Consider the following 23,471-nt stretch of genomic DNA (forward strand, 5'->3'; position numbering starts at 1 on the left):
ACTTTTTACTGAAAGTATAGCAAATGCACAACCATCAAACAACTCTGCTGAATGGAAGTACAACCAAAATTTAAAAAAAAGACAAAAGAAACAAAACTCGAAAAAAAAATTAACTGGAGTGCTACCTATGCATAAACATAACTGTTGGTTAAAGGTCTAGAAATCTGCAACACCATTGTGTTTACTAAAAAAAAGCAGGGACATTTGTTCTGTGTCCAAGGAATACATCTTCTTTCATCAAGCCATAATGAGATGTGAGGCTTTCAATATATACCTCATTGAAATCATATGTATATATGATGAAGATAAAATTATCAAAAAATTTAAATTCAATAAATATATTCATGGGTTTGATTATGATATAATAAATTGAAATTTTCATAATCTCCTATGACTTACGCAATTACCTGATTACATTATTTTTTTTATTATGACTCACGTTGCCAAAATCTTGAAGTTCCCCAACATTGCCTGGTAGATGATTCTTGTTGAAAAGTGAAAATATTGATGAATTGGAGAGAAGTGGAATCCATTCTCGAACTCTTGAATGACATTATGAACCATTGGGATTGCCAGTTTTTCCACCACTCTCTCTTGTGTGTACGCCTGTCTGTCCTTGATTATAACTCATATTCAAACATGTAATAAATATTAATAGTTTCTATTACCACTTAATAGTGACTCTCTGAACTGTCATATATAATAATTATTACCTTAATCTCCTTGTATAAAAGTTCTCTCATCAATTTCTTCAAAAAATTTATTTCATTCTTCAAGGCAAATGCTGTCATCATGATTGGTAAGAGTTCCCCCAAATCTTTCAATAAGGTTGTGAAGTGAATCAGTGAGGTCCTTGAGTGGATGAATTAATAAATATTAATTAAACACAATCTGAATAAATGTGCAAACAAGTAGGTGTTATTTTAAGTTTAATAAACCAATCAATTGATTTTGACATATAATTTGTATCATTGCAAGTAAAAGATTTTTACCTTCAGCTTTATTGTCACCATACTGAAATCAACAGATCCTTGAAGATACTTGCAAAAGATGGAAACTGGTTGAAGCATGTCACATAAAACAAGAATAACTGCAACAGTATTCTTGTTTATAATGAAATCGCGGACATCAAGTATTTCAGGCTCCCTTTTTCAAGAGTTCATCAAGTGTGTCAATTATCTGAAAATATTGGAGATAATGTATAACTGATTAAAAAGTAAAACTAAAGATTTTATTTGTGTAACTGACTTTTGTAAAATGTTATAAATTCTTTATTATAAAATCTAATGTGTGGATTTAGTAATTACCAGAACAGATCTTTGGATGACTCTTTTGCATTCATCTCAATGTGATAACCATCTTGTAACTGCAGCTCGTCTTAAGACCAACTCTTTCTCTGCATAACTAGCTTGTACATCTTTAAAAACAGCAAACTTTTGAAGTGAATTGTTAAACAGCTTATATATGGCCAGAAGAGCTAGATCTACATCCTCTAGTACAGGAAAATATCTCATCAAGTGTTTGACACAGAGTGCCAGACGATGGTTTCTTTAATTGATGTACAAAATGTGAGGCATCACTTGTCTAAATCGGCGCTGGAGACCTACAATTTTTTTTATCATATTATTTTTAACTTTAAGACTCAATGTCGTGAAAGAATAAAATCTTCAAATTAAAAAGAACATTTTTTTCTCTCTTGAAATAATATTTAAATAATCATTAATATTTAAATCATATTTTCTCGAAGAGCTTTCCATGTTTGTCTTCCAAGAGTTTAACACCTACCTGTATTTTCACCACTCATGGTGTTACACCCATCAGATCCAACTAACAGAATTTTTTATATATATATCTCTTCAGAAATCAAAAATCTCTCAATTTCACTCATTTAAGTTGCTGCATCAGTATTCTTCACATTGATCATCCCTAAAAAATGATCTTTTATGGTTTTATCTGTATCTAGACATCTTATCAGTATTGCTAAATGGGTTCTGTTGGCCTCATATGTGGACTCATCTGCTAGTAAACCCATATGAGGTGAATTTCTTATTGTTGTAGGAGAGTGATTTCTCAAGACTAGCGTTAATAAAAAAGAACAATGTCTTTGACGGAAGTTGAAGAAATGTAAGTCACTGATGGGTGATTTGCCATTAAGTTCAAAGCACTTGGGCATTTCTGAAAGTGAAAGAAATTAAGAATATCTCCTAGGCTGTTTATTGTCCAATATTTTCTAATTGCAAAAAAGGCAGAATTAATGAGCGTAAACATAAATGTTCTGTTCATCTCCTCACTTTTGGGTCTTCGTAGTAGTTATTGAAGGACAGTCGGTTGTACTTCTGATGTTTTCATCTTTAAACATTTACGAAGAGACTCTGCATGCAAATCCAAATGTCCATAATTTTCTATTTGGATGGCTTCCAAGAATTGTTCCAAGAATAAAGGTAGATGTTGACAAGGGATCCCCCACACATTTCACAATACCTACAACAATATACATTCTTGGATGCACTAAAGAAAAGCCATTTATAATGTCTTTCATACTTTGTTGTAAGTACGCTGGAAAGTCGGCAAGATTTGGTTTTAAATTCCTCCTCCCTCCGATTGTTGAGTACTACATGTAGCACTTACTTTAGTTCGTTGTTTGTGAGTGTCTCTGCTTTGTGTCACAACAAAACCAGAAATTGTAACTGAAATGTTTTGTTCCACACTAGAATAAAAATTAGATACTCCGAGCATACCAGTAGCTTCACTTAATTCAGCTGTAACATGTTTACAGGCTGTAGGTAAGCTGACATCTACTTCTAGGACTGAACTAACAGTAGGACCAGACTGACTAACTTCAGTGACTGCAATAAATTAAAAGCAAATAAAACTTAATCCCTAAATCTAAGCTTTTAACATTTTTCAATTCATCTTTCTGTATTGTTGTAATCATCATATTTTAATTATAAAAGGAAAGGGAAATGATTGATGCTGAATGTTAATCAGTATGAGTATCTGTTCCTTATGCTGTTATGTTTAATTCCATATATTATAAACCTACATATATTCTCATTCTGGGACAGCTTCCGAAATAGCGTGTCAATTTTCTAGCTGGAGCGGTCTTTCTTTAGTTTTTAGGTCACCTGATTTACTAGGGTGACCTATTGCCATCTGTTTTTGTCCATCATTGTCCGTCGTGTGTTAACATTTATACTGCATTTATGGGTGAAGGGGAACAAAAAATGTGATTGTGAATTTTAAGGTTCCCGCCCCCCTGGGGCCTGAGGGGTGGGGTCAAAACCAGCAAAATTATTGTAATCTTTAAAAATCTTCTTCTTTACTCCTGGACATCAAGCAGGCAAGCTGTTGGCATGTAATGATCATTGAGTCCTCTACCAAAATTGTGAAATTCGTGGCCCAGGGTCAGGGGTTTTTGTGCTAGGGCGGGGATATATAGATTATATAGTGAAAATGCATATATTCTTTGAAAATCTTCTCTGCTTCTGGGTATTAATTGATTCTGGTTATTTAATGAACTAACTAAAAACTAACTAACTAAACACCTTTTTTTTTAATTGATATCAATTGTCACATCATTGTGTTTACAATATCAATATCAATATATCATTAATACATATAATTAACAAATACAAAAAAAATATAATAGTGACAATTGCAAAAGGAAAAGAGAAAGAAAGGAAGAGAGAGAGAGAGTAAAAGAGGATTGAGAAATGGTAAAGAAGCTAGAGCATTTTCATAGGAGTAAAGTTGTGGCATATGCATGTCCAAGCATTGCAAAAGGTCTTTAGGTGTCTGGTATCAGGGTCTTACATGAGTGAAAGCCAGTCTTTCCATTAAGTGTTAAATTCATTAATTTGATTATTCTTTGTAGCACTATATTTCATCGTAGATAGTAATATTTTAATATCTCCACGTAATGCTTGTAATCCCAAAACCTCATTTCGACATTTATTTCTATATATAAATGATTTAATGCATAAAAATATTGTATTTAATTCACTATTGTTGGGTTTTGGATTTCCAAAAATGAAATTAGGACTATCGTTTGGAAACTCTATATTATGAGCTTCACAGAGAAGAGTAAAACTATGTAAAAGTTCCTGAACCTTCTGGCATTCCCACATAATATGAAAAATTGTTTCCTCACATGTCTCACAGAAGCTACATAGTTTAGTATCCTTCAAACCTATTTTGTATAACGTTTTATTTGTAACCAAAATATGCGGATTTATTCTGAATTGCAGCCATTGCAATTTAGAAATTTTTGTACATTGAAAAGGAATATTGTATATTATTTCCCATAGGGAATCTTGAATTTCAAAATGTTTACTCCATTTTACTTTTGAAAAAGGTACTATGTGTTCTGTATTCAAAATTTTATACATAGCTTTTGTTCCTGTTTTACATAGACAGAATAATTTTAAATAAAAAGGTAGAATGGGCCTTGGGTTTAATCTTTCTTTGTTTACTTTTTCTACAGCCATCGCCTCTTTTATTGCTTTCTGTAAACTTGCATAAGTTTAAAAGTTGGTTTCTATATTAAATTTTGCTTTTAGATTCTCTAATTCTAAAAAAGATCCTGTTTCATCTAACAAATCTGAGATAAAAATTACATCATTCATAAACCATTAGGGGTAAAAAATGGGCTTATTGTCAATTTTAAGGTTTTTATTGTACCATAATGTTTGAGTGATAAAATCTTCCCATGGCTCTATTTTCATTTTGTCTTCTATATTTTTGAAAGCAATTAAAGTATCTTTCCAAAAGTCATTAGTTATACTTTTAATATTATTTCAATATAATTTGAACCAGTATTAAATAGTTTTTTGATATTAAAATATTTTTGAACCAGTGATCTCCATTTTGAATCCTGCCCATTGAGTAGTTTTTTAATCCAAGATGATTTTAAGCTCTTAATGTAGTTATTTAAATCAATCATATTCAATCCTCCACTCTTGTAATCTTGAGTAAATTGTTTTCTTTTTATCTTGTCCACTTTTGATTTCCAAAGAAAATTAAATAGAACACAATTTAGATTTTTTACAAAATTTTCAGAAGGTGAATGTAAAGCAATAAAAAGATGGTTTAATTGTGATATTAATAGTGATTTTATCAGTGAAATCCTACCCAAAGGAGTAGTACGTCTTTTACTCCACTGTAGTATTATATTCTTAATTTTGACCAATTTCTTGTCATAGTTGAGTTTTGGAACTCTAGTTAAGTCAACATCAAAGAAAATACCTAGTACTTTAAATTGTGTTGTCCATTGAAAGTTCATTTCATTAAGTAGTTTTTCATTTGAATATTTTTTTACTTCCTATCCAGACTATTTTTTTTAGAGAGATTAATTTTAAGTCCTGATAATTTATGAAATTTATCTATTTCTTCAATGCAATTTCTTAAGGATTGTTCTGTTCCATCTAATATAAATAGTGTGTCATCCGCATAATGAGACATTAGGTATTCCTCCCCATCAATTTTAGTCCCTTTAATATCTTTATATTTTTTTTAAAGCTAATATGTCTGCACATAGTAAAAATATATATGGAGAAATTGGATCACCCTGGCGACAACCACGGCCTAATTCAAAGAAATTAGATAGGTGGCCTGCTTGATTAATTGCTGATACAATATTACATTGAAATAATGAAACCCATCTTCTCAAAGAAGGACCAAAATTAAAGAATTTTAGGGCTTTATCAATAAAATTCCATGACACTGTGTCAAATGCTTTTTCAAAATCAATCATTAACAACATTCCAGGGATATTTCTTTCTGCTGTATAATGCATTAGATCATAAATTAACCTGGTATTTTCTCCTATGTATCTTCCAGGTACAAAACCTGTCTGGTCTGAACTTATAATTGTATTCAAGATATTTTTCATTCGACTTGCTATACAGCCGGAAGCTATTTTATATACAACGTTTAATAAAGATATTGGGCGCCAATTTTTTTATAAAAAAATTACTTTTTCCTTCTTTAGATATACAAGTAATAATTCCCTGTTTTTGTGTTACAGAAAGCTCTCCTTTTTTGTAAGCATAATTTATTGATCTTACTATGAAATTTCCTAGTTGTTTCCAGAAAACTTTGAAGAATTCTGTTGTAAAACCATCGCTTCCAGGACTTTTATTATTTGACATGTTTTTCAAAACTAGAAATGCTTCATTTAGAGTTATCTCCCCTTCAAGACTATTCTTTTGTCCATCACTAAGTTTTTCTGCAGCAATGTTCCAAGTATGATCACTTAGATCAATATCTGTCATATCAGAGTTAGCCTCATAAAGTGTTTTATAATATTTTTCAATTTCAAGAATAATATCTTTCTGATTTGTTATTTTAGAATCTATTGATTCATCTTTAATCCATTTAGGGATTATTTCATTTGTAAAGTGTCTGTTCTCAAGGTTTAGAAAGTAATTAGTAGGTTTTTCTCCTTCATTCATCCATTTTACTCTAGACCTTATGATATTTCCCATAAGTTTATGTTCTCTTATATTTTCTAATTCCTTTTTTTATCCTTTATTGTTTGTATATTTTTATTATAGTCTTTTTCCAACGTTTCAATTTCAGAAATTAACTGATTTTCTTTCTCATTACTTTTTTTCTTTACAAAACTGGAAAAAGAAATGGTTTTGCCTCTAATTTCCATTAAGAGTGTTTCAAGGAAAAGCTGTTCATCTACAGTAAACTGAATTTCTTCATCTGATATTTTGTTGACAAATTCTTATGAATAGATAGGTAATGCATAATTTTCCTTTGTTTCTTGAATAACTTTTTTGACTGTTTCAATATATTTGATATTTTTAAGAAGTGAGTTATTAAATTTCCACAAACCTTTTCCATGAGTAAACTCTTTAATTTAATCTTAAGATATATTGGTGAGTGATCGGATTTATAACTATCTTGATTTGATAAATCCTTTATTATATCTGATAATCTTTCATAAAATGAGGGTGTGTCCTCATTTGGTCCATAAATTGTAATTAAACTCAGACGCTTGTTTTCAATTGTCAAATCTAAAGCCAAAAGATTCCCTGCATCATCAGTTACTTTATTATGAACCTCGTATTCAAAATTATTATTAAAAAATATAGCTACCCCTCTTGACTTTGACGAAAATGTATTAAAATATGCTTCATATCCCCATTCATTTTTAATATCATTCTCCATATCATCTGTAAAATGAGTGTCTTGTAGACACAAAATATTGCATTGAAATTGCTTATAATACTGGAGTACGTCCTTTCTCTTTTTAAAATCATTAAGACCCTGACAATTTACTGAAACTACTGTACTACCAGACATGAAATATGAAATTGAACTGGTGCAAAAAACCTGGAAAAACATTTACTCACCATCAGAAAATATGTCGCTCTGAACATGCTAAAGGTAGAAGAAAAGATAGAAGAGGAGATTAAAGAATGATTTAGTAATAAAGACACATGCATCATGGAGTGATAGATATGCACGTCTTGTTAGAGATTTTGTCGATAGGGCAACAATAAATTTATATATAAATCATATCGGAAATGCCGTTAAGAGAATAAAATAGGAAATCAAAAAGAGTAGACATTGAAATCCGGAAAAGTACAAATGTAATTTCCAAGTCGAAAACTATTTTTAAATCCTTTTGATTATATAGTGAAAACGTATTAATTCTTTGAAAATCTTTTCCTTTGCTCCTGGGTTTTATGCAAATAATCAAAGTATATATATTTATGATTAAGAAAGATGCATCTAGAAAAATGGTTATTTTCTATGCCCCCAGGGTCGGGAGGGGGGTCATAATCAGAAAATAAATTACTGCTTTGAAATCTGCTCTTTAGTATTAATCAACCATTTTTTGATAAAATTTGCAAAATTTTGAAATATGTGGCCCCAGGGTCAGTGGTTCCTTTGGGATAAGGTGCAAAACTGGTTATGAAGTGGAAGTGCATTTTCTCTTTGTTACTCTGATCTACATCTAGGTATAAGGTAAATGGAGTAAGCATGCTAAGTTTATAATTATGATAAGCAATGGTGCCTCCTTCAAAATTGTGAATTGTGAATTCCATGGCCTCTGGTTTAAAAGACTTACCAATTTTAATTGTTTGAAAGTTGTTGAAAAATACTTATGTGACCTATAAAGCCCGTGGGCCTCTTGTTTTCTATAATATTTACTATTGTGAGACATAGAGGGTCCTAGATTGGTCCTCTTCAACACGCAAAACGCCGCCGTGCTGTCTACTTTCGATTTATAACAGGAAGTGGAAATTTTAGATAATTCGTACAACGTTTGAACTTTCAAACCAAGTACGTAGCGATATCAGAGTTTCTTTTTTTTCAACAAATGAATTGGGAATTTTTAGTCTCAAAATTGGGAAAAAACAACATTTTTTGGCATTGGGAATGGTCCGTTTATCGGCACCAGTTATATAAGGAAACAAACGCTGTCCCCATTTCATAATTATTCCCTTTCTATATTTCCTAGTTCTTTTTCCTTCTGTATCTTTCAATATTTTCAGTTGTCATCCCTCTGATCTGACTATTTTGAGAATCCTTTTGAACTGTAAATCCACCAGTTCTCCCCTTCCGGAACAACTTCTTTGTGGCACAGAATGGTCTCTACAAAGCTTTCAATAATAAAAAAAAATCTTAACTTCATATTAAAATCAGAAAAAGCATTTTTTTATTTTAACAATTGAATTTTTAATGTTCGATCAGTATTATGTATGTATAAATTCAAATTGCCAAAAATTAAAAAGATATTGACACAAATATATTACTTTTGGACAAAAGAAATTACAGACAAGTAGAGAGGCAGAAAAACAGACTTTGTGATTCCAGGATAAGAGTGCTACGATAAACTGATTGAGGGTATACCACGGTTTATTATTCCACGGTTCGGCTCATAATACATGAAACTGATATCACGGTTCGGTTCAATCAGTCCGTAATTATCCGAATCGTCCGTTTTGGTTCCTCGTTTGCAATTTTCAAATTGCTTCCGCACGAAACTGGAAACTGCAGAAACGGCAGTTAAACTTGTTTTAAGCCTCATGTTTAACAGGTCAAATGATATTATTACTTTCTTAGTATTAGAATATTGAACATTTGATAAAACTTTTAAGCTTAAAATATATGATGACAAAAGTCTGACTTTTAACCCATTAAGTATCATATCCTGGGGTAGGCGTATTGTTACACCCTTATACCAGGATATCCCAAACTTTGTTTTGAGGAATAAATATAACAAAGTGTAATAAACAGTGTGTAGTTACCCCAACTTTGAAGCAAGCCATTCGCTTTGGGTCTTTGGATTTTTTTCTGATGAGAGGCTGACTGTATGTTGAACCTGTAAAACAAATATTCACACAGTAGATAATTTCTAAGCAAAAAAAAAAATCTTATACTACAAAAAATAGATAGTACAAGTTTGTAGCTTTTCTATCATCTTAAATATCTCACAATTTACCTGAAACTAGGTTCTCTATAGTGTTTGAAAAATACTTATAAATGTCAGTCAATGAATACATAGATGTAAATATTCAATTGATTAGCTGTCTGATGTACTTTAAACACATACACATGCACATGTATATGTACCTTGAAAGTTGGCACTGTTATTATCAATTTTTTGCTGAAATTCAATTTACCCCCTGGAGTTATTGTATAGTTTCATAACTTTTAAAGCCAGCAAATAATATTCATACTTACCATAATTTAAAAGCGCATTGGATAAAAATTGTTTCATAAATGATAACGTAGAAGAAAAGTACTATTTATTACTAAGTTGAATTTATTTTTGATTAAGTCATGCAAACAGAGTCGAATTATAAAAAAAATCAGCTTTAGGATCAATAGCCAGTCTTATCAGCTTTGGGCTTCCTGGACTTCATAAAAAGCAGCACAGTGACACAGAACTGAAGTTGTTAAACGCATCTATAGGCCATAAAACAAATATTTGTCATTAAGTTGATGAAAGAATCGACTCGATAATGATCTCAACGTACTAAAACGCTATACAGGATTTCTATTTTCACTTTCAAATCAGTACCAGCTAAGTACGTAACAAAAGTCAAAAAGAAAAACAAAGTAATGCCTTTAGCCTAACATGTAAATATAATGTTTACATCCATTCAGAAACAAATTCAAAATTACTTTCAGATCACTAACGGTATGTAGGTTTACGAAATGCATTAATTTAACAATTACTAGTGATAAGTTCATATGAACCTGTAACCGTAAGTAAGGGATATATAAACAATACATGAATTAATGGTCTTTAAATAATTGTTAGGAGATCGATTGCTTACTTTTTCCATAGCTTTTTCCAACATCCAGCTCTTCTGGTTCAGCAGTGATGTCAATCATGACGAACACTTTCATCCGATAGAAGTCAAAACCGGTCCAGAAAAAAATACGGAATCATTTTGTTATTACTCAAAGTAATTTACCAAACCCAAAATATTTGATATTAAAAGCAAATTAATTTGTTCTTTATCATCTTTGTCAACACTGTTTCATATCAATCTCATAAGATCACTGTTTCATATGAGTCTCATATTATCCCTGTAAAAATATTCATATGATTTTTACCTGAGTAGAACAAGGGAAAAATAGTTAATACGGTTTAATTTGATTCTTATATGATCAGTTTCGTTTGATTCTCATATGAACAAGTTTATACGTTTCTCATATGATCAGTTTCATATGATTCACATATGATCACGGTCTAAATATACATATGATTCTCATATATAGGGATTTCATATGAGATTCATATGTAAATACAATCATATGATACACATATGTGTAATCATATGATTCAAATATGATTTGCCATATATGATTCTCATATGATTGTATATACATATGATACTCATATGATCCACATATGAGATTCATATGAAAGGCAATGAATATGTGGATACAAAAATGGCTTATATAAAACTGGAACTTAATCGGCGCAGCCTACACCTTAAACGTTCTGGTTGGAAGACTGTTAAGAAAAAAATAAATCATTCAAATAATCCTCTCAAAATTCTTCCCCTTCAGAAAATTACCTTCTTCCATATGCAGAGCTTTATCTCATAAGACTTTTAAAGAAATACCCTGTTAAATTTGAGTAAACTAATTTTTTTAACCATGTTAGAAATGTCAAACTTTATGCATATTAAAATAAATATACATTGTCATAAATAGTATTTTTATTGACATTACAGTATTTATATAAGTTTTTAATATTTTGATGTTAATAAATGCATGCATTTGGAAAGCTGGATAAAGAATTTTTCATGGACGCTTATTTTTTACTTTATGAATGGAATGAAAACGAGACTAATTCAAATTCAGCAATTTGTATCAACTTTGCAGTTCTGAATGTCATCTTGAATTTTAAGATAATCGATATTGAAATTCCAAAATCATTTCAACCCAGTGTACTTCTGTCTGTTTTGAAGTTTTGGTAAGACAAAGAATTTATGCTTTGTGCAGACAGCAAAAAAGTAACTTCCGCATGGTATTGATGCAAAAGGCATAGACGTATGTATGTTTACATTTGAAAATGGTGAGACTTTAGAAAAACGAAAAATTTATTTAGATTCGCAAAATGAAGTTCTAAGATCAGTTTGTGTTCTTTTTAATGTAGTGGATGGACTGGAGGGAATTCTGTAATTTAGTGAGTCAATACAGAAAGAAAATGTTAATTAATTGGAAAAAAAGTTGTTACAACACTCGGTGTTCGGTTGAAGGACTGCAGAGAGATTACCGAAAGGCAAAGAATGGGTATGGCAAAATGTAAGAAAATGGCTGGTGACAACTGGAAAGAATCACGCTATATATTTGTGATAAGTGGATTGCAAGCTTCTCTGTATCAGATTAGAGAATTTGCAATGGAGGCCTTGCAAGGTACAGAAAGTTCAATGAGTTTTGTTTGCAAGTTGCAACACTCCCAACATTACTATGCGAGGGGAGAATCTGTAGATCTCTCTTACCAAACCAATATATTGTCTCTTACTGATACGATAATAAGTAACGCAACAAATGTTGTTGTAGTTGAACCACAGTACATCAAACAAAAGTCAGCAATTCGGCGGGAATCGAGAAAATCACAAAGATGAATGCTGTAGAGATAAAATGCCGATATCCCTCAAAAGATCGCCTGCCTGTACATTATACTTCACCGCAATAATATGTCTGCCAATGTTTGGCTGAAATGCATACCTTGAACACAGATTGTCTTCTCTATGTTTCATGTTCCCCGGAATCGACCACAGTTTTCAAAGTACAGGTTGATGAAGACCTGTGGAAGGAAATCAGAAACGTAGCGTATAAAATTTATGATGTGCCAGATCAATCTGTTCCTCGTAAAGGATGCCGAACGTTAAAGACCATTAAATAAATATAAAAAAATCTTTGTAAAGGAAAACGCAGAACTTTTATGTGTAATTCCTTCTATTCAAATATATCAATTGTGGTTTGCGGTGTTGTACCCAAGGTTTGCCTTTTTAAGAGGCATCCTGTTGCAGCAAAGAGGTGGAACAACGTGCCTTGATAAGGATAGAAGATGTTGTTGCTCTCATAGAAAAATCTAAATTGGCCACCAACACTGCCTATGATCTTTTAAAAAGAAGAGCAACGGAACTCATGGTTTGGGTGCTGAGTAATAAAGACCGAAACTCTTCTCCAGAAATCTAATGATCTTTTCCTTTTGCTTATGGCTTAAAATATTATACATTAAAACAGAGGCAATGTGATCGGCCACAAACTACGTGATTGAGAAATGCCACGAAAATTGGATCCGTGTATTGAGTTTATCAACAGATGGACAATGGATCCAGATGATGTCAAGAAGTACTGATGGGACGGCCCTTTCAATACTATAATATATCAGCTGGCTCGAGATGTTTTCTTTTTTAAAGAAACACAAAAGTTTAGGAAGGTGGATCTCGCTTAGAAAATAGGCGTGATAACTATCAATACCCTTGTGACAGGTAAATGTTCAAAAGATACCAACAGGAGGACACCATATAAGTTAGAGGAATAATTGATTTGACACAATACAGACACCTTGGAAGAAAGAGGCTTGGAAAAGTTATACTAGAAAGAATAAAAGACAACAATGACTAAAAGGAAACATTTGACGAAGAAAAATCAACGGAGGATGAACTCCATACTTCATAGGTTCCAGAAACTTTTATGAGTCAACTTGCTAAACGACCAGATATGATGATTGGTTTACAAGTTGTGTCCTCGGAAATTATGGCACTTAACATTGCAAATTTATGCAATGAAGTGATTATTACAGATTTTGATGGTGGAATTGACTTGCTGTATAATGAGTCAGAAGCGAATGTTTCCAAGCAACCCCTGTTAGATGTCACAGACGTAGATATGATTGCTACTATATATTCAAAACATGCACAAGAATCAGAATCAAATAGGACCGACCACATTAATTAGATTGCATTGAATCCAAATACCATACAGGGTATTTTTCCTGCACTACAACAAAAAAAAAAACTGGAGCAGCCACGAGAAAAACAAACTGGAAAAAAACTTTGGATCCCACAGAGAAAATATGTAATCTTACTCACTGTGATCTAAATTTTATTTATGAAACAGTAAAGGATCAACTACCAGTTTCTGTAGGAACAATGAACAAGTCTGGGAAAAAAGACAAGAAAGCCAATTATTTTGTGATATTCTCAGTCTTTTGCCTCCAAACACAGAAAAAAGGGTAACGATGAGATCTACTAGAAATCCCATCCCTTGCATTGCTGTGTATAAAGAAGAAAACCTATCCAAAAATGGTTTTACGTGCAGCTTTTTGTCAACGTGTTCTCAAAGAAAGGGAACTTGAATGGCGTAACAATGCACCATTAAAATCAACCTCAGTAGAGAGAGTGCATGAAAACATTCTATTATGGTATTCCTACCCGGAGCTCCTTAGAAATACAGATACACTGTTGTGCAAAATTTTTGACTGTTCACACAATTTAACTCACTTTCGAGTCAGGACTTGTTCTAAGAAATATCCTCGGAGTAGCAACTCTTGCATGGAAAGCTTGTGCAATGTCAGGTGAAACAGCTTTATCCGTGCCGCTTGTTGATGTTATTGTTAATAAGCAAAGCGGCCCTAATGCACGCACTCACTTTTCTTATGAAGTAGAAAGATGGATGCGTGTGAATGGATACACTCAGGAGGCAAGTTTTGTTAGTATAGTCCGAGATTGGTATGAGACCAGTGATACTCCAGGTATATATGCAGCAGATTAGATAAAAAAAATTCTAACTTTCCGCAAATTCCTGCTTCATGGTGTTGATTTTTCCCATTTTCCTCCCAACACAATGTATTTCAAGGGCGTGCCATGCGTACCATTTGAGAGAATTCTAATAAATATATACACTAAACATAATTACAGGCATTTACAAATTCATACAAAATCAGATCATGGGAAAGTCTTGCAGCAGAAACCATGGTGGGAGTGTTGCAGGCCATATATCCGAATCCCATGGTATCGATCAAAGCAAGAAATGTGCCAAGCCTCATTTCAAATACTTTGGAAATTATGATTGATTGATTGATTGGTGTTTAATGCCGAGTCGGCAATATTTCAGCCATATTTTGGCAGGAAAATATCTTAAATGATCAGTTTTGAGATTTTTTTTGGTTTCTCTGGCGGCCCCCAGTGAGCCTACTCTTTTCCGAAAACCGGAGAAACGATCTTTCGCGTGCCAAGGGGGATGTTATTTTTGACAAGGGGCACCGTTTAACGTCCCATCCGAAGGTCTTGAAAATTATGACATGCACATGCAAGTCAAATCCACATAGTCTGAAACATGTTCTTCTGACGTCAGATGCCATCATGTATCATGTATCATGTATCATGTATCCGCATAGTCTGAAACATGTTCTTCTGACGTCAGATGCCATCATGTATCATTTCAAGGTCAGTTCTTTTGTGTACAATTATATTACAGCAAAACTCACTTAGTGCGAACACGGATTCTGCGAATTTTCAGATATAGCAAAGTGATCATGGATCCCCGGCTTCATCAATTTAATAACTTCTTATATGGTTATAACGAATTACGGACATAGCGAATCAATTTTACAGGTCAAAGTGACTTCGTTATAATCGACTTTTACTGTATGTTGTTTGATATCATCTTATTTTTAAATGATTCACACCTTTCAAATATTATCACAGAAATCATCATTTTGACAAAAAGGAAAGGAAGAAATCAAGACGATCCAGAAAAATTTGGAACAATTTCAGGACCCTTTGAACCTTCCAGAGGAGCTCTTCCAGTGAGACAATTTCACTGCAATGACGAATCGAAAATTCTTCCCACTAAAAGACTTTGAGTAGAAATAACAGATGACTGTGCATGCATGCATGTAGCTTAAACTTTCTGCACATGAGCTTAATTTACATTGATCAATACATTTGAGTTTTCTATTTTAGCATATATTGTATGTATATGGATCGGTAAGGACATGCGCAAAGCACCTAGCATTTTAAAAATATTCTTAGCCTAAAATTTAGTGCCATCAGATGTTCGGTGAAAAAGTTAGCATGCATTACCAAGGGTTTGAAAACATATGTATTCCAGAAAATTATTGTATACTTTAAGGAAAAATCAAAAAGAACTTATCACATGATATAGATATTCAGTGTATCCAACAGACACTTGTTTTAGAAAAAGTGCACATCGGCATATATAGAAATTAAAAGTAGTACACACTTTCTTTAAATATTGGAACTCTTCGACTCCAGTGGAGAAAACAATAAATTTTAAACATAGATCCGTACACGTATGTCATTTTAAAATATTAACGTTCAGTATTATGATTAATTAAAGACGATAAATTCAATATATCAAATTTATTGATTTTATTTATGTGATTCTGACTGCACACATAAGTACTCTGAGGTTGACATCAAGAAAATGCTTGAGTTTCTGATTGACAATATCTATGTGGTTTTTGGAGACCAGGTATTCCAACAATTTATTGGAATTCCCATGGGTACAAATTGTGCTCCGTTATTAGTGGACTTATTTTTATATTCATATGAAGCAGAATTTATGCAAAATCTTTTACGTGAAAAGAGGAAAACACTTGCTGTGGCCTTCAACTCGACATTTAGATATATCGACGACGTATTGTCAATTAATAATGATAATTTCCATTCTTACGTCGACACGATATATCCTGGTGAGCTTGAGATAAAAGATACCACAGAGTCCGACACTTCTGCTTCATACTTGGATATTTTACTTGAAAAAGACACTAATGGTAATCTAACAACCAAGCTGTATGATAAACGTGATGACTTTAACTTTTCTATCGTCAACTTCTCTTACTTATGCAGCAATAAACCTTCATAACCTGCATACGGAGTATCTATATCTCAGTTGATTCGATACGCAAGAGCATGCTCTACGTATGAACAATTTCTTAAACGAGGTAAATTATTAACAAGCAATTTGATAGACAAGAATATCAACAGTCTCGTTTGAAGTCATCATATCGTAAATTCTTTGGTCGATACAATGACCTTGTCAACAAATACAATTTATCATTGAATGAAATACTGACGGACGTTTTTCATACCAATTGTTAGTCGATTATTTATACACTGAATTGACCACGGATTTTTTCCGTTACTTCTTGATTATGACAACGAGCACACGGCGGGTGTGACTGGTCGGCAGGGGATGCTCATTCCTCCATGGCACCTGATCCCACCTCTGATGTTTCGGAGGTCCGTGTTTGCTCTGCTCTTATTTTGTATATTTGTTTAACTCTTTGCCTATCTCGCTGTCTGTGACGTAATAGTAACATTACATTTGTTACTTTTTGATGACGTTATCCTTTTCCCCACAGCGCACTTGCGAATTACGTGCTGAAAAGACGTGGTTTTGGATATGAATATTTACACGGTGTTTGTAGCAACGGTTGTCGCATATATCGCCATATACATGCAGTCATCTTTAATTTTGAATTCAAGTATTGATGGAGATTTAATCCTGTGTATTTTGTACAACTTATTTATTTTAAATTTCATATTTAATTAAATCTAAAACGTCAATGAAAATAATTACCGGTATTTGATTTTTCAGATAGGTTGTCATTTTAAGCTCGTGTTTAAGATCGACACTTGCGCCCCCCCCCCCCTTTATTTCTTCGGTCCATACATATCCACTTTATCGAAACTTGCAGGAAACTTGCAGAATCTTCAATTATAAAAAAAGAAAAGAAATGAGGTCTTGAAGAGAATGATTCTTTCTTGCGAAGATTTTTATAACTTATTTTACCGATTTTTTTTGGACACAAAAGAAGTTTTCAGCATGCTTTCAGCATATTTAATTTTATTTATTAAGAGTTTTTACAAAAAAAATATTGTTGGAATATATCGCTTAATTTTATATTGAACAATACAGTAGCGTGTTGATTGTCAAAGGGAAACATTTCATTCCTAAGTTAAAATTTAACTGATCACATCTTTTTTTTTAATATCTTGGCCGATATGCGGACGAGATACTGTCGTCGGAATCGGCATTAAAATTATCAGTCTAACATTAGCATTATATATCTAATCCTTGCTAGCTAAGGTTTCCTGATCCGAAATCTACTGTGGTTGAGATGCAAAGCGAATCGGAAACCCTTGGCTAGCTAAGATTGGGATAATCTTTCCACCCACATGCGGACTACTAGAAATATCAGCATGTTTAAAAATCCATGAAATAAAGTAAAACATTTTTTTTAATGCCTAAAGGTTAATTTAAAAAATAAATTAATAAATAAATAAAAAAGGGAAAAAAAACATCGAAATGCAATGCTTCTTCTCTTAAGAATTGACTTTTAACACATTTTTAAAAACAATGTAATGTTTACAAGAGAGGCCACGAACTTCTCGGACGTAGCTGTCAGTATACTCGACATTTTTTCCGATGATGTTCGAAGTATTCCGAGTATTTGTGGAGCAAATCAAGGAATACTCCTTAAAAGGTTTCTTTGGAAATGCATTAATTGTAGCTGCAGTTATTGAAAAGTAAATATAGTAGATATTTCTAAAATTTCTCCAAGGGTTGTAAAAAGAATACATTTTACCTTCATTATCAGATTAAACGCAATGAATTTTGTGAACATGCAGCGCCGATGAAGACGAAACCTGTCCACTTGTAGAATAAGAACAGTTTATCTAAAAAACTTGCAGAAAATAAAGTCAGATTAAGAAACATAGTATACAATAAAAATTAATCAATCACTCAGGATCTAAAGGGAGTTGGTGTGTAGTAGATATACAGATTTTGCAACATCTATACTTTTGTGATTGCTCAGTTATCACCATGATCATCATATTATTAGAATGTACAAGTTAACGGCCAAGAAAATTGATTGTGTTTGTAACAGATATGCAATTCTGACCGAAATAAATGTTGATATAAATTAGAATGGATAATAAACAGATCATCTGAATAATTTGACGGCATTTTATTTCAGTAATGAAAAAAAATTATTCTAACTACATTTTCTTTCCGATATTTCATAGTTTATTGGCAATTGTTTGTTGACTTTTATTTTCCGACATTAATGAAAGAGTAAATTTCAGGTAATAAAACTTGGAATGAAGACTTTACTAACTGAAAATCAAAATCATTGACATCAAAATGATAAAGATAAAAACTTTGTTTTGTTAAAGAAGACCATGCTAAATTTGAGATCAGTATCATGTGTCTCCGACAAAGTGCAATCACTGACAAAATATAATTCAAATATATGCTTGATTTTTTTAACCTATCGATTATTCATAAATTTGGTAGACATAACCCCCCCCCCCCAAAAAAAAAAAAAAAAACTCGGAGACACAAAAAATGTCGGAATTGTTGAGTATGATTTCTGAGCTTATATAAATGAAGTACATAATTTCTGATCAGGCTTTCTATATAACAAGTTGTTGATCGAAGAATAAAAAAAATGTCAGAAATGCTGAATATACCGGTAATTCCGGAGATAGATTTAGGAAATAATTTAGATCGCTGTTGGTGAAAGTTGTTTACCTCCTCCCCCCCCCCCCCCCCCCCCCCCCCAAGAATGGTGTTTTTTTTTTACATGTACATGTATCTCTACTGCACTACCCTTTGAATACAGTCAAGAGTTAACTGTCCTTTCACAATGTGGATGTCAAGTGTTTTTTTGGTTTATTACATATAGGAGTCAGAACCGGGGTGTTGGGGGGGGGATAGGGGGGCTTACCCACCATTTTTCTGCAAATATATACATAATACATGTATAGGCATTGAAAATTGGGTTTACCTTTTATTTGTTGGTCTATCCCCCCACTTTCAATTACCCCCCTCCCAACTTTCAATTTGTTTCCGACGCCTACTTGAGCATGTATGTATAACAAAAACATGGTGGAAGAATCACATAAGACCGTATCGTTGTCTTTTTATAGAAAGTTAAGATTTACATCCCTATTAAGTGTTTCTTAAACCTATCATTTCTAGTGTATCACTGTATGCAGTGTTGACAAACTTGAACCTACAGAGTACATGTATACATATATATACATGTATATTTTTAAACTACATGCAACAGAGATTCGTGAATATTTTTAAATACACTGACAATTTAAACCTACTCAAGATGGATCAAGGAATATTCCTAAGGGACTAATGAGTAGACACGTCTTTTAATTATATTCCCGTTCCGAAGCCAAGAATAGGGAGGGGAAGGCGTATACTGTTTTACCTAGTGTGCTTGTCCATCTGTCTAGCTGTTTGTCTGTCCGTAACAAAGTTTTGATCACATTTTTCGCAGCAACTACTCATCAAAGATGCTTGATATTTTAGCAGATTCTTCACTGAGGCATGCTATATCGTGGTATTTATTATTTTTTTTTTAATCCAATATCAATTGCCTGCTTATCCGTGCGTCTGTCGTACATAAAATAACTTTCCGTTGCAGTTTTTTTTTCCAGCAACTACACATGTACATATATTGCAGTTGTTTGAATTTTTTTAGCACATACTTTGTTATGACATGCCATATGATGGTATTTATTTTTGTATGAATCTGATATCAACTTCTTATTTGTTCGTGCATATGCACGTAACTGAACTTGTGTAAATTTTAATTAACACATTTGTATTTTCACATCAGAGCGGGGTATTACTAGGATTATTAGCGAGTATTGGCCCACATACTTGTTGTTTGTCCAGTCCTGTTTTCAAAAATATCAATCAAATATGTAGTTAACTTGCATAAAAATTTCCCGAATACCTTGTTTTTTGTACATATATATGAACGTATATTTTAAAAACCAATACATACGAGTTAGTGCAACACTTTTTTTTTACGAACATTGGAAACATTGACTTGATAATCAAATAATTCAAATTTGAATGAACTTACATATCCTTTTCAACATGATATTATCGTATTTTTTCCTTTCCAAATATGTATTTTTTATTGCTGTGTGAGGCGGAAACAATAAAATGGTATTTTTACGAATTGGAATTTAAATCGACCAAGAAATAAGATTAAATGTAAATTTAAACAAAACTTTATTCTACGAACAAAACCTTTTTTCCCTTCAGTTGTTTGAGTATGAATTAATTTAATTTTTTTTTTTTGCAATTTTATCTATTCCTTTTGTCGATTTTTTTCGCATACTTTTATCAAATATTTACATAAAAAATGATTTTGTAGAATTTTATAAATTCTGAATCATAGGACCCATCTCACACAATATTGGGGGGCAATCACATCACCAACCGAATGGTTCAAGTTGCACGCTTATTTAGTGTCAAAAGAAAGACCCTCTTACTTTGTCTCGCACATGTCGCACCAAAAGTTTCGTCTAATAAATCGAACGACTTGGATATATTAAAACGAGGAAAAATATTCTTATTTGCAAAATATATTAGAATGGAATTAGAAAAAAATATTATCTTATCATTTATTGTCATACCATCAAAACTTTACGTTGTATAAGAGCAGAAAACGTCAAAAACGCAATGTGCGTTAAAGTGCGTGATTGTGGGGTAAAGGTATATGCGTTAAAATGCGTGATTGTGGGGCAACGGTATATGCGTTAAAATGCGTGATTGTGGGGAAGGGGGTTAATGGACGCTGAGATTGAATACTGTTCGTTATTTCAGATCCTTCTTGAAAGTTATTAGATAATAGCATCAAGTACCGGTAAGAAATAAGATATCTAAAAATATATCTATTCTTCTATCGATGTGAAATCAAATAAACTTACTAAGCAAACTTTCGAACAAGGTATATTAGTCGAGGAAAAAAGCAGTATTGAAGGAAATGCTAAAAGTAATTTGTGTTTTATGAACAAAAAATATACAGAGTGAAAAATAATACATTTATTAACAAACTTTGCCTGCGTCTAATTAAAGCAAAATCGCAAGATTACCATACATGTTTTACAAAGCCAATCTAAAGCTACATAAGCAAATTAATAGAATCGTAGTCCCCGGCTTTCTATGTCGTTGTGGATGAGAAGATTCGTTTTTTTTAAAGTATATTGTGTCAAATATAAAACCCAGTTTAACATGTATGAAATTTAGAAATTTCCATCGAAATTGATTTCTTTAAAATTAGGTCAATCGTGAAGGCCAAAGTCAGGAGGTCAAAAAAATCACTACAAGCTCTAAAATACCTTGTTGCAGGTAAAAATAAATTTCAAACATATCAATCTCTTTTCCAACAAAAAATGTGAGAAAGAATTAACATTTTTTAAAAAATAGGTCAGAAATCAAGATTAAACTCAGAAGATGAAAAATCATGTATTTAGAAAGGTCTCGTCAATAGTACTACATCATTTTATATTACAACCTTATCTCCTCTCTTTCAAAAGTTATGTCCAATTCAAAATAACGTTAATATTTAAATGTCAGTCAAATTTCAAAGTCGAGGACATGGAGTAAAAATCATATTGTATATAGAAAAAGACTTGCCTTAGGTTATAGACATATATAACAAGAAAGCGTGGGACAAAAATAATGTCCCATGAGTTACAAGAGTGTCATCACATTTAGGGAAATAAACATACAGATAAATAACACGCTTCACTACTTTTGAATACCGGTAACTACACTTTATTTGTAATTACATCATTTTGTCTGTTGACAAAATTTATAATTATACCTTTTTTCTGCAAAGACAAATGTGAAGTTTTGGATCATGGTTATTTTTCATATGTTGCCTTAAATAGACATTTGAAACAAAGAACTTGTTACAGATATCACAATGAAAAGTTTTTTGTCTCCTATCACTCTTACATTTTTTTCATATGCTCATCTAAATGTTTAAAGTAGTCAGAAAGGAGTCAGAAAATATCAAGCACTGCTTTGCTGAATCATAAACACTAATATGTCTATCTAATGCATTACTGTCTTTATATTTGTGTTCACAAATTTGACATGTAATCTTCTTCTCCTGGTGAGAGTTCCGCATATGATTGTTTAAAGACGCACGAGAGGTGAATGATACCCCGCATTGTGAACAATGCATACATGTATTTCTATGCGATTCATATTTATGTTAATAAATATAACATTGAAAAGTTCTTCCTACAAGTGGTACATGGAAACCTATCTCTTTTTGAACGAGACTAAATATGTTACTTGGAGTATTTAAATCATGTTGTGATATGGCTCTTGAATTGAATACTTGACTTCAAGTATTTCTAGAAAAGGTAGGAATGTTTTGTCATAAAAGTGTACTTTTTAAGGCATAGTGGCCATGGGTTTTTGGTCCATATTTTGAAAACAAAAAAGTGTAAATTTTATTGTCTTTATTTTGGGTTATCTTAAAAAAATGGAGAAGAGGACTACTCATATAAAAAAAACTTTGTTAAAGAGAGAAAAAAATATTTTTTGTGTCCTCAGATTTACCAAGGCTGTGTCTAGTTATTTCAATATAGATCAGTGCATATAAATTATCGGCACATACGATTTTTTCGGTAGAAATAGCAATGTTTAGATTCCATATATGTTTCTTCAGATGCTTTGTCATCAGATGTAGTATAATATCCACGGACGTCTTGATTATACACAAGCAAGTCATGCGTCATTTTTAGAGTCATGCATTGCTTTCAAAATCGGAAAATGTTGATGTCGTTACAGTCATTTTAGCATTTTTCCTGATAATTGTCGTAAATTCACCTTTTTAGACCAGTAGTGTCGACAAAATGTTTAATTGGTGTTAAATTCAAAATATTGGGCAAAAGTGTACTCTTGCACAAATGACTGCATGAAATAGAGCTATATAGATTATGTAGTAAAAATGCATTCATTCTATGAAGTAAATTGACCAAGCTAAGATGAAAATGACTGCCATTGTCAAAAGTTTGAATTTTATGAGCACATGGTCAGGAAGCTATTGCTAGGGCGGGGCTATATGTAAATGATATAGTGAATGTAAATATTTTTTTTAAAAATTTTTC

The 23,471-nt window shown here is 32.3% G+C and overlaps 1 long non-coding RNA gene across 1 annotated transcript; it reads right to left on the minus strand.

Moving 5' to 3' along the window:
- Positions 1 to 612: 612 nt before the first annotated feature.
- On the minus strand, positions 613 to 3,118 carry LOC134280271 (uncharacterized). The gene is made up of 5 exons (XR_009994875.1): positions 3,044 to 3,118; positions 1,786 to 2,846; positions 1,308 to 1,603; positions 993 to 1,179; positions 613 to 852 (listed from the first exon to the last, which is right to left on the minus strand). It is a non-coding gene; the product is annotated as an uncharacterized LOC134280271 (long non-coding RNA).
- Positions 3,119 to 23,471: the final 20,353 nt, after the last annotated feature.

The sequence above is a fragment of the Saccostrea cucullata genome, unplaced genomic scaffold, assembly GCF_032062105.1.
Source record: "Saccostrea cucullata isolate Sc308-1 unplaced genomic scaffold, CSIRO_AGI_Scuc_v1 ctg5927, whole genome shotgun sequence".
Taxonomy (NCBI): Eukaryota; Metazoa; Mollusca; class Bivalvia; order Ostreida; family Ostreidae; genus Saccostrea; species Saccostrea cuccullata.